The following is a 10,846-nucleotide window of genomic DNA, read 5'->3' as shown; positions in this document are numbered from 1 at the left end:
AATTTTTCTAACACCACAGTGAATGCAGGCAGCTTCTGATGATCAATTTAAGTAATCTTCATTCAGAACAACATTTGAAATGAGAGAACCAATGCTTCATAGAGATAAAAATAAAACTTTGAAATTTAGTTGATTTACTAAAGAAAACACTTTAAAAAATATTCTTAAACAGTAACAAAATTTAGTCTCATTAGGAGAAAAAAAAGAATGGATTTTTTGCTGCCTTAGAAATCTTTTAAGATTAAATACATTTGGGGATATTTGGACGATGTGAAAACTGCATTGAGAATGTCTTCCACAGGACTGTCTTAGCTTGAAGGGGTTTCAGAAGAAGATGCCCTGCTTTATAAAACTGTTCTATTGACATAGAGGTCCAGATAAGTTTAAAAATTGGAGCATCATGACTGATCGAAAAGGTAGCACAAATCTTATGCCTCTTCATAATTTATATGAGTGTAATTTATGGATCTGTTTATTAGATGTACAATCAATAATCAGAGTGCAAGATTAGCAAGATTTAATATTATAGAATTAACATTACAAGAAAATGACTTTTGCATAAGTCACTAAAAATGTGATGTCTTCATTGACAAAATGCAAAACCTTGTGAGCTAGAGTTAGTCAGACACCCAAGACAGGAGGCTGATGCTAGAAGGAAGAAGACCTACTCCATCTCTGCTGCCCTGATCCCGAGGAAGCTCTAAGGTGAAGTACAGCACAGATGTTGCACACCAGTGCTCAGCTGCTGAAAGGGGACAAATGACTAATAGCCTTCACAAAAGGCCAAACAAAGTGTCATAAGCTCCTAAAAGCTCCTAAGATGAGTTTCAGCTTTTTTCCTATAATTATCTCACTTCTAGGCTAAACTTGACAGAAAACCCACTTGGTTTTGTAAGAAATACTTTTGTTGTTTAGGAATGCAGATGTTGCTGAGACTCAGAGGGAAGCCTACTTTGATTTGGCCAGCTGTCTCCTAACAAGATGTCCACAGACTCTTCATTGTACCCTTAACACTTAATCCAGACAGACAATGACTTAATGCTAGCTCTTGACACAAATAGACACTGCAATATATCGAATAAGGCTGAGGCCATCAAAATAATTCTCATTTGAGAGTAAATGCAGCCTGAACCCAAGTTTGGGAGTCTGCTGAGTAAACACAACCAAAGGAGAAATAAACATGTTCTCTTGGCCTGAACTACCATAACTCTCTCAGCTGCAGAAAGAAAATACAGCACAAGAGAAAAAGGAATGTTTAGATATAACTTAGAAGACGGAAATTTTCTGTTCATGTTTAGAAGATCTCACAATAGCTGACCACAGCCATGTGTGGTAGCTGACATCTACCCCTTACCCAAAAATATGCTCAGGCAGATGGAGAAAGAGATTGCTGGGATTTGATTATCAAAAATAAAACCACAGACCTGGATGAGCTAATGTTGTTCCAGATGCGTTATCTTATAATCTCCAGGAAGAGAGGAAAGGAACATTGTATCCTCCCTTAAAGAAGTCTTTCAGCAGGCTTTATTTCCCCACTGCATGAGAAGAAATTGCTGCCTAAAACTGAAAGGGATCTCTGCCTGAGTCCAAACCAGAAGAAAAGTTAGGTCTGAATAACAGCAAATAGTGGAGTGAATCTCAAGTTTCTGTTCATCTGCTATGACACAAGAAGACCCCTGGGTCCTTCTATTCTGTATTGTTCAGGAGATGAACCCAGGTTGATGGCCTATTATTTTTCTTTATGCTTATTCTTGCCCCATACCACATTTCCATTTTCCCAATTCCTTCTATCTTACATCAAACTATATTGCAAAGCTCAGCCAAAACAGAGCCCTCCAAAAAACACCCTGTGACAGTATCTTTGAATAAAATCCTAGAGTTAGTCATTTAAGCTCTTAGCAGATGGGTTGGTTTTAAACAAAATTCACTTTAGAAATATTTCCAGAGTGATTGTGACATTTTTAAAGCCCTCTGACTCTTCCTGGGAGGAGCAGCCTCATCGAATGCATTACACTGGGTGCTGCAGTAGAGCCCACATTGGTACTTGTGCATTTGACCCATGGGTCACTGAGCTCACTGATAAGGTGGCTGCCCTCCAAGGAGACATCCAAGCCTCCAGTCAGGTCCCACAGTAATTGCAGGGTCAGCTTTTTTGCCACATACGGTGACCATTAGCTGAAAATGTCAGAGACCAAAGGTCACTGCGGTGCCCTGGCAGTATTTATACACTTGAAAAGTACCTGGGTGCCTTTGTGTATCCCAGTGTTACTGCTCCTATGGAAAACCAAGAATTTGCTTTTTAAAACAAAATATGCTTTCTCTCTCTTATATATGCCATATACATGTTCTGCCTTCAAAAGTGTTATCTCATATTTAAAACAATGTGATGGGGAACAGGATTCATCCCTCGGTAAAGCAAAGGATGCTGCTGCCATTGTTTCTTCATTGTTAAAAGGTGAAAACCTCAGACAACAAGAAGAGAAAAAAAAAGAAAAAGAAAAAAAGAAAAAAGAAGAAAAGAGACAGTTTTAAGGGCTTTTAAAATATCTAATGCTCCAGGATCTAAATTGGCAAGGAGCCAAGCAGTGTCTTAAAGGGACAAGCACTTTATTATACTTTCTAATTCTTCCAAAGTCTGTCTGTAGGATATATGAGCTGGCTCTAATATGACTACTCTATTCTCATCCTCCAGTGGTATACTCTGGTCTCAGCTCATAAATTGAAAATGGAAGATCACTAAATCAGCGTGGACTGTTTCAGAGGGACATTGTGAATTTCCAGTCAAATCTTCTGGTTTATCTTAAATATTTCATCTTAATGTCACCTTTGGAAAAAAAATCTTTCATTCAAGTAAGTTACAACATACAGTTCTAAACTGATTGCACTCCCCCACTGACCTTCTGGAGAAAGGCTTCCACAGCAGTACAAATACCACGTTGGCAGCTCCCTGCTGTAGCTTAGGAAGCAGAATTTTTGGCATGGCAAATGTTCTCAAGACACGTTATGATGCATAAACAAGATAAGAAAGGGTCCACATTGCCATAACACAACTTGTTCACCACTGTGGCTTTTGGCTAAGGCTCCTTTCGGAGTCTACCACTTCTATAGGGGAGTCCCATGTCCTTTAAACCAGCATGACCAGCATGCTGTTCATCATAATTTACTAGGCCAAACTATTTTCTGCATTGCCATGAATTTCATCAGTCTAAGCAAGGGGAGCCATTTTTTGAGGCAGGAGGGGATGCAGTAGTGAAAAGGATTGAAAAAGATACAGATGAATACTCTCAATGAATCAGGTACAGCCTGACTGAATCTCCTTACAATAATAATAGCCCCTTCCTCCCCTGAGGAGTAGCACTTCCCCAAAAGCTCAAAGAAACAACTAGAAGGGAAAGATTTAACTAAGAAGTTGTATCACAAAATGCATTATAAATATCATTCATTTCAACCAATGCCAGTTGTACTTGGCAATAAACAATGGACCCTTGAAATACAACTCTTCTGTATTCTGCTGCTGAAATAATTGAGGAGTTACCTGAGAAATATGTGTTGATAAAATTGCTCAGAGGGCTTGAATCTTTCTTTCTACCCCAGCTTTATTCTTTCATCCTCTGAGTGAAGAGGATTTTGGGTTTGGGGACTTTAAATGAAGCTGGGAATTTCCATTGCTGCTTATTTATACAGGGCTATGCACCACAGTTAATTCACCCTGACAAGAATGATGTTGAGCTTTCTTGCCATATGATCTTGTATTTAAGATCCTGTCAGTTTTGAGGACTCTAAATAAACCTTCTTTTAAATATTTAATACTCTTCAGTGATATATGCCTTTAGGCTCTGAGCCTGGTCCAACCATCAAAACTTAGAGTTTTCTATATTTCCCAACACCACAGTCTTCCTGTATAAATTAAATTTGCACTCTAAATTCTCTGATGGATTCCAAGTTGTTTGCTTCTCATCTGCCATTCCCCTATATCTAGAAAGAAATGAAAATCTATTTGAGTTTCTTCTAGAAGACTTCTAAGGTATTTGTATAGTAAAGTCATCCCATCCCAAAAACAAATAGCCAGAATATTTTGTGATGTCTCTGATGGTGTGAATGATGCTCAGGTTCTCTACATCTTGCTTCCTTTTTTATAAAGGACCTGATAAAAGAAGTCAAAGAAATGGCTATTTCTTTGTCTACTTCTTTGGGCCAGTGACTTCCTCCCTTTTGTTCTGGTAGCTATAGGAATCAGAGGAACAACAGGCTACCTGACGCAGATCAGAGATCTTCCTGGAGTAAATAGAAGCCACCTTACAATACTGACCCATTGAAGCATCATGTTTAATGTGGGCTTTTACCAAAATAGCCAACAGCCTGTTGCTTGAGAATCTCACTCACGTCACTAAGAGAAACATAGGTTAAAGCTCTCACTTTAAATAAGATTGATAGAGGTTTGGATTTCTGTCCCCACTGACTATGCCAGGTTATTTTTCATTTTGACCACAAGTGCCACAGCAGACCTGTGGAGATTTCCTTCTAATTATATATGTCAAGTAGTCAAACCAGTTCAGACACTCATTCAGCTTTCTCAACACTGTGAAGGAAAAGGTGGCCAAAGGAGTTGGTAGATCAGAAGTTTCTTCTCATCCTTCCAGCAGCCTCAACCATCAACACAGTTCTCAAGGTACTGAGGAACTGGGACCTTCCGGGCAAGATTTATTTGCTCCCTTGTCTCTTTATTTGCTCCCTTGACTCAAAGTCATGCAGAACTTGTTTTCAGCCTGTATCTCCCCATTTTCACTCCTCTATGTGTCACACACAGATAAAATCTGGTAGAAAATCTGGGTAGAAAATCTAAGACACACAACAAAATCCCAGCCCAAGAGTCACAGAATGTTACCTGAATAGGAACAGGGCAGATAGGATACCTGTCACATGCTCCAGCCACAATCAATAGCAAAGGCAAAAAAGCTCTAGCGAGGGCCTTCATCAAATGAAACATAACTAAAACAAAGCGTGTGTCAAGTTCATTTCAAGAGAGGTTCCTAGAAGATAACTTGTAACAACTAGAATAGAAATTCAAGCTCTTCTTTGACAGAAATCGTCCTTAACTCCAAGTAAGAGTGTTTAGACTTCACAGAACTCAGCAAAATTGCCTTTGAGTGTCAGCAGTGAACACTGTATATTCTTCTAAGACTTCACAGTGCAACTGTCAGCTGTCTGTTTTCTTTCTGCTATATGTAGAGTTTATACAGACACTCCCAGAGGAGCCTTTAATTGCATGTCATGACAAGTCTCCCAACCTCTTTGCAGCTCTTCCACTTAACACATAGTGTAAACTCACCCAATCTCCCTTCACTTTCTCCTTCCTGGATTTCTCTCTTGGAGCTCTGTGGAGGCCTGTGTTGAAGCTTCATTATGATAGAGTGGACCCAGTGGAGAACTCTATAAAAAGCATCCGACCCATTTATCAGGACAGATCTCTTTAACAAGTCTATATAGACCTCATGTGTTGAAGAGACCTAACCTGTGACTCAGAAACAAAACTAAAACCCGAAGTAACTAAGAAAGAGGGGTCTTTTTTTCCCCTGATTGCTTATTCCTACTGTTGTTTTCATTGTGCAAGAAAGTCACTAGGTTTTACTAACGACATCACTGAGTGGTCCCAGCAGAGAGACACCATCATTACAGAGAGAGCTATGCAAACACAGAGACCATCCCTGCCCCTGTGTTCATATAATATAAATAGTAAAGACAGTGGGAGGGAAAATAGAAGCACAGAAAGGTGAAATCCGTTGTTCAAGATGACCCTACAGCTCAGTAGTCACTACAGAGCATTGCTTCTCAGGGCAAGTGATTTTGTAAGAGGTCTAGATTTGCACGTAATAAAAAAGACAAAATAATTATGGCAAAGCTATTGTAAAGCCTAGTTACACTTGTAAAGGGGTTCTGTAGAACCTCATATCCCAGTGTGTCATATTATTCCATTTTTGAGCAAATTTCTTCAATTTTCAAGTCAAAGAGGCATTTCTTTTGCACTGCTTCTGCCTCAGACTAGTATCCAAAAATCAAGGTCCACCAGTAAAACATTTATATTTAAAACACTGTATGTTTGCATCAAATTCCTCCCCCAGCCATTCCAGCCATGGTTTAACTGTACACTTAAGCACATGTTTAACTTTAACCACACAAGTAGTGCTATACACATCAATGAAACTACCTGCACTTAAAATTAAGCACTTGTTTAAGAGCAAGATGCAGAGAGACATATAGTGGGATTTTAAAAACCCCTTGAGCATTCGGTGGAAGTTAGGTGCTTAATGCGCTTAAGAGACATTTGAAAACCCTGCTGAGATGGTGTATCTGCTGCTGAATGCCTCTGGAAATCTGGCAGTGATGCTCAGAATGATACAACAATTGATTGCAGTGAGAATTGCACCTCTAATGAAGTCCTGATTGCCCAGGGAATTTGGAACAGATATGGCTAAAACTGGTGCAAGGATCAGCTCTTTTTTCTAAAGCACCTCTTAGAGCTTGATCCAAAACAGCAGTGGGGTGTTGCGTTATTCTGTGAGCTACTCGAGCAGCAGCTCTCAGAGGGCTCACAGAACCAGCTTGTGGTCCATTTATGTTTACTACTTTCCAGACTTCAACAATCTGGGGTACAATATCACCCTGTACAGCGGTCAAAGACCCCAGTCCTCTTTTTCCCATCCTATCTCACCAAATCCTGCACCTACGCGCTCTCTTGATCCCAGACTAATCCCTCAAAGAAGACCCAAACCACCCAGTCTCCAGCTCTGACAAAATCAGCACTCACCCAGCAAAGCATCCAAACGCCTGAGGACACTCAGAAGCTGAACAAACACCTCTAATGAAGTGATATAATTTTTCTAAGCTAATGAGAAGAAGGTGACCTGAGCCCACAGGTATGAACCCTAAAGGACAAGAAGCCAAGGAGATAAGCACCCACTCTCCACACAAGCTAACAGAGGTCACGCCGGCCAGAGTTTGAATCTTTCTGGCAAACAGCTCGCTGCAGCTCTACACCTGGCTGGGTTTAATTTGTTATTTATGTCAGCTTTGCATATTTGTAAAGTTCAAGGGTTTATTGCCCTGGCCTGACCTTGCCAAGTCAGAGCTCACATGTGGTTCTCTAGTAGCAATTTCTTTCTAATAAACTTTACTTGAAAGAACATGTGTGATAGATTTTGTTGATGATTAAAAAGAATGGGGCTATGTTCATTGTTAGCCAAGCTGGTTTTGAAGTTTTGTTGGAAGTCACCTCTGCTCTCATTTTTAAAGAAATGTCCCGTTCCCCCTCACCCCTTTATTCAACTGCACACCCTAATTATGTTTCATGTTGAAGCATGTAGCATTGTCTGTGCCTATACAGTAAAGACACTTCCCCCATGTGCTTATTAAGATTGTTAAATTAAAGAGCATTGTTCGGAGTTGTTCTTTAACCAGAGCATGTGCAAGCACCAGAATCTGGGCACACACAAGAGCATGAAAATGTAAGTCTCGGATGTACAAACATGTAAAAAACTACCAGTGCCTGGCACATTCTTTACCAGCCCCAAAGACTGTTGCTCCCAGTTTGCTTTGTTTTTCCCTGTTAACAAAACAAATATTTTCTGTCCCTACAGACTGTAACAGCGTAAGATCCTAGCTCCATAGGAAGCAACACCAGATTCCCTTCACCTTCAAAGGGCTCAGAAAGTCATCCCCTTATGCTCAAAAACAAATAAGCCAGCATTCCCTGGGAAGTGGAACTTCTAAAACATGATATGTTGACCTTTCTGCAGTATGGGTTCTCATGTGGCTAAAAGCATGGTGGTGCCTGTTTCCATAGTGAGCAATTCCAGCCACCTGGGTGCCATGCAAACTCAAGCACTAGATGCACTTCAGGGACTGCATAAACTGAGGGTTTTGTGCTTGTGCCCAGAGACCCACATTTAATCCAGCAGTGCCTATCCTTCTGCTAAGTGTGGTTGATGCTGTCCAAGTTTAAGAGTTATTAGAGGTAGATAGACAGACATGATTGCATAAATCTCACTTTCTTATAAATCCCAGATGAAAATAACACTGCTAGCACATCCTGAAATCCTTACTTCCCCCAAACTCTTAATTTTCCCACAGCTTGTTGTATTTTCAGCTTAGAACATAATTCTGGACAGATAGCATTGAAGGATGTTCTCATCTGATGTATGACAGCAAGTTAGCATGTGCTTTAGTGATTATTTGAAGAGCATGTATGTGCAAGTACTTTCCTGAATCAACAGCTTTGATTGTAAATCATTTGAGGCAGGATTGCCATTTATTAAATGTGTGTACAACAACCTGCCCGAGATCCCTAACACTACTGTAAAATGACTAAATAAGTAAATAATAGTGACATTCATGCTCTGACAGCAGCTGTGAGACTTTCCATTAAATGAAGAGCTCAAGAGGCAATTGCGCCTAATAGTCAAAGCAGGGAGTAGGAAACTGAATTCCTGGTTGTCACTCACAGAGCAGGGTCAGGATGCAGGGTAGGTTACTCCAGCCTGAAGTATCAGCCCATAGCTCCCTCTGTGAATGGGACACTGGCTTCAGGAACTGTTAGCCTGACACAAGTTTTTCCTTTACTAAGTGGCAAAAGACACTAGTTTGAATTACACTCAGTGTGGTTTGGCATGTAAAAGCTGCAGGGTAAGCAGCAATGATCAGCTGTGTGCCGACTGATTAGCAGAGCTCAGTCTGCTGAAATCTGACTGAGATTTGCTTTTTCCAGTACCACCAAAACAAATCTTAAATCTTATTTCTTGTCTTCTTTTTGTATGAGGTGATTTTTCAAAGAACCAGGCAATTTTAGCAAACCATAACAGACATGTATGAAGCTTCATATGTTTGTATGTGTATATATACAGACACAGCTTCAAATACTTCTCTTTTCTTCAGCTTCTCTGTTTCTTTGGCATCACTGCTATCTGTCTCCATACACAGTCTTCTTGCCACATTCATTGTCCTTACCTTTCTCATCTCTTTCTTACTTTAAATTCTTCCCCTCTCTCTGTGAATTTCACATCTTTTTAGCTCTGAATGTCTTTTCATGGCCCAAATAATACCATATATTTTAAAACAAATAGCACCCCTTTCTCCTCTTACAAAGCTTTTTTATAATGTTCTCACTTAAAATGCATAAATAGTTTGGCAAAAACACATTTTTACAAGGAACAACAAAACTAAGGAGATCCAAAGCCGACTAGACAGCCCCATATAGGCAAACCAAGAGCAGAATAAAACTGGGGTTTCCAAAGCAAACTGGAAAAGTTTCAACAAAGCCCTAGCCCTTATTCTGAGTGCAGCTTAATTGGACACCCTGGTGTTTGAAGGGGCTTGGTGGAAAATAAAACAAATGTGCCTATTGTTCTTAGAACAAGTATTGTAATAATAATCATTCTTTAAGCATCAGCAGTGCCTTTCATCTAAGGACCATAAAACACAGAGCGGACATTAATGAACTAAGCCTCTTGGAGTTCCTATAAACAAGGTAGAAATTTTAGACCCATTTTTAACATAAGACTGAGGCCCAGGTAAGATAACAGCAATTTGGTTTTTACATTTGCTATTGTTTACTTAATTCTGTTTAGGCCTAACAATAAGCATTACTTGATCTTCAGAAGTCATAAGTATCCCTTATCCAATGGCTCTTATACAGTATCTTTAAAGCTCAATTTCTACTTTAGTTGCCTTAAAAGTATGTGCTTAGATTTCTCTGCCTCAAAATCCCTCACAGAATCACACCACAAGTTTGTGCAAGGACTGGAAGAATTTAAAGCTCCTGGTTCCTAGTCCCTTCATCTACGCAGTAGTCTACCACGATTTTCATAGTACAGCTAATGTCCTGTAAATACCTAGGCATAGTCTTCACTTTCAGCATGAGCAATTCCATTGAATACAGTATTAAACACAGTGAATACAGTTGATTCAGCGTGCAGGTTTTCTTACAGGATTTGGTCTCACATATATCCTTTCTAGCCTTTAGAAACTCTCAGATGACTTCACATACTCGCCCAAGAGTTTCAAACATGAAATTGAGCTAAATCCCCGCAAAACCTTGTTTTATCAACCTTTGCTAACTCTTCAGTGATTGGTCAGGACATTTGTAAGCAGTTTCCCAGGCATTGGCTTAACAAGAAGCTTCCAGCCTTGCTTTCAACCAATCCAAGTGCTAAACAGAGCACTGCCCAATTTATTTTTTAACAAGGTTCTCTACTACTGAAACCAGTATGAAGTGCAATTATGGGCTTAACATTCAACTGTTAAATTATCCACCCAACATCTTTCCAGGCCATTCTTTTAGTTCTTCAGAAGAATATTTTATTGGAAAGGGTAAATGTATAAAATTCTACTGTTAAAACACTTAACAAATCTCCCCTGTCAGGCCAGTAAACTGTAGTCCACCCACTCTGATCTGAGATTGCTGTTTCTCTGCTCCCCCTTCCCCACCTCTCTTTTCTTTGTTTAAAATATGCTGACCACACAGTGACCTCTCGTAACCCATTGGTCGAAAATTACAACCAGCCACACAAACAAGCAGCTCGAGGTCAGAAAGAGCAGGGTCTGCTAAAAGTTAGTAATCATACATTAATTCCCTGACATAATTAATCAAAATGAACCACCGTTATCTAGCACGGAACCTTTAACCTATTACAAAGGGGTCAATTTGCAAACCACTTGAGCATGGGAGTTTGGTACAAATAGCATACTCCCTTCATCTGGGATGCCCTAAGTAGGCAAAAATGCCTTTGAAGTCCCAAATCTACCAGATTTAGATATAATTTCATCAATCAAGTTAAAAGGCTGCCTTCCTTCC

The 10,846-nt window shown here is 39.8% G+C and overlaps 1 long non-coding RNA gene across 1 annotated transcript; it reads right to left on the bottom strand.

Moving 5' to 3' along the window:
* Window positions 1-3,917: 3,917 nt before the first annotated feature.
* LOC136018999 (uncharacterized) lies at window positions 3,918-6,979 on the bottom strand. The gene is made up of 3 exons (XR_010614695.1): window positions 6,806-6,979; window positions 5,330-5,430; window positions 3,918-3,975 (listed from the first exon to the last, which is right to left on the bottom strand). It is a non-coding gene; the product is annotated as an uncharacterized LOC136018999 (long non-coding RNA).
* Between the last annotated feature and the right edge of the window lie 3,867 nt (window positions 6,980-10,846).

This window comes from Lathamus discolor, chromosome 8, assembly GCF_037157495.1.
Source record: "Lathamus discolor isolate bLatDis1 chromosome 8, bLatDis1.hap1, whole genome shotgun sequence".
In the NCBI taxonomy this organism is placed as follows: Eukaryota; Metazoa; Chordata; class Aves; order Psittaciformes; family Psittacidae; genus Lathamus; species Lathamus discolor.
The sequence above is the reverse complement of the archived record's forward strand: the minus strand, read 5'-3'. Positions and strand labels throughout refer to the sequence as shown.